Below are 2,049 nucleotides of genomic sequence, written 5' to 3'. Positions count from 1 at the left end.
AACATTTTTTAAAGCCCGGTGTCACGTTTAAATGGTGCTCAGAAGACATTTGCTAAACTCAGTTGATGGTAATTGAAAGATTTAATGCTTTAAAACCCAAAGTTACTCAGTCTCAATACTGTGTAGGAAGGAGGCCTGGCCATTATGCCAAGGTCCTGCCTTTGCCCAGTTTCTCAGTCTTCCCAACTCAGGAATTCTCCCTCTGCACCAGGATGCCTCGGGGCCACTAGAGGGCACTCGTTGCATACTCACTCCTGGGAATGAGTCTGGTCCTCAGGCAGAGAGCTGCTCCTAGGAAGCTCCGTCTCTGGCTGTTGGCTTCTGCTCTACACACTGACTTTTGGCCCTGATTCCTCACTCTCTCCCCGCGACCATCCCTGTTCTGGGGTCAGAGTAATGTAATCCAGACTGGAGAGCCTGAGCAATCCTCTGTCCTCTGCCCATCACTTCCCCTTAGACCCTACCAGCCACATCTTGGAGAAAGGAGAAAGGGGAGACAGTCCTCTCCCAGAAAGGGCTAGACTAGAGGGAGGGGGGATTTTTAGAAGTCACTGGAGTTGCTGAATCTATCAGGGCCCAGGGAGAAATGCAAGTAAACAAATACGCACACACTGGCATAGACCCAGAGAAACAGTAACACAGATACACTCAGGCATACAGAGAAACAGCAATTCACACAGAGATACAGACAGAAACACACACAGACCTGCTTTCCCACTAGAGAGGAAAGCAATCTGATCAGACAAATCCACTCTGCACCCAGCTCTCCAGTGTGGACCCCGTTTGTCATGCCCCAGTCCAGGGGAAAAACAAGCCTATAAAAACATAAGAAAATAAAAGAAAACCGCTCAGCCCTGGGATGCCTCGCTGCCTTTTTTTGTAAATAAGCATTTGAATGTGTTTTGTTCTAGGAGCTGCCGAGGCAAGCACAAAGGCAGCCCTTTCTCATGCAGGAAGATCCCTCTGTAGGCTCCCCCCAAACCCCTTCCCCCAACCTCACCCCTGCCCCCGGCCCCCCATCCTGCTTTCCACCCAGCAGTTGAGGTGGCTTTCCATCCTGCCTGAAGTCAGATTCCGTCCTGTTTCAAGAGTCCTAAGAACCACCTCAATTTTTCCAAGTTAAACTGCAGGCTGAGATGAAATCAGGCTTCCTTTTCTTAAATCGGGTCGCTTTACTGAGCAAGAGAGAACATGGGGAGGGGGGCTGCTGCAGAGGGAGCAGGAGGCAGGTGCAAGGACGGGCATCCCCAGGATGCCCAGGTCCCCAGGATGAAGTTTGCTCCTTGTGCTCACTTCAATAGCACATATACTAACATGGGATGCTGCAGAGATTAGCACGGTGCCTGCCCAAGGATGACACGCAGGTTCATGAAGCGTTCTGTGTTTAAAAAAAAAAAAAAAGTTTGTTCCTCTCTAAGCTTGACACCAAGTAGGAAGGAAAAGGTCCAAGAGCTGGCCTCTCCCTCCTCCCTGCCGGTGGGTCACCAGTCAGTTGTTGTTAGAGTGGCCTCCTGGGCCCCTTGTCACTCACAGGCCTGGGCCTGTTCAGTTCCCACGTAGAGGCCTGGAGGGGCCTGTCCAGTGTGGCTGCAGCTCTTCCCTGGAGGGAATACTGGTCCTCCAAAGGTTTTCTTTCCCCTTCCCTGGCCATCCTGGGCTCCAGGCATGAAAGCCTCCTCTCTCTAAGCAGGAAATGGGTAAATGACGCATAATTTATGAGCGCATCAGCTCCAAGTGCATAAGTCATAAGTGCACAAAGCGGCCCGGGTAAATATTTAAAGATTAGAGCTAACTGGGGAGAAACACAAAAGACTGGGACAATGGGGGTCTCTCTGAATTCACTCTCCCCGAGCTGGGCCAGCCCGGTTCAGTGTTGATGCACTCACCGGAGTCCCAGCTTTTGTTTCTGGAGGACCCTTAGCTGCCAGGCTATTCGGAGGCGCAACATAGCTAAAGAGAGTTAAACAATTGCAGCCTCTCCAACCCCATCTGGTGACAATCGGCTGAGTCTCTCCAGTGCTTTCGCCGTGTCCCAATAGTTAATTACAG

At 51.1% G+C, this 2,049-nt stretch overlaps 1 non-coding gene across 1 annotated transcript; it reads left to right on the top strand.

The window, feature by feature from the left end:
- Window positions 1-1,285: 1,285 nt before the first annotated feature.
- On the top strand, window positions 1,286-1,388 carry LOC111744865. The gene has a single exon (XR_002782363.1). It is a non-coding gene; the product is annotated as a U6 spliceosomal RNA (small nuclear RNA).
- Window positions 1,389-2,049: the final 661 nt, after the last annotated feature.

Source organism: Pteropus vampyrus, unplaced genomic scaffold (assembly GCF_000151845.1).
Source record: "Pteropus vampyrus isolate Shadow unplaced genomic scaffold, Pvam_2.0 Scaffold142, whole genome shotgun sequence".
NCBI lineage: Eukaryota > Metazoa > Chordata > Mammalia > Chiroptera > Pteropodidae > Pteropus > Pteropus vampyrus.
This window is presented reverse-complemented; position numbering and strand designations above follow the sequence as displayed.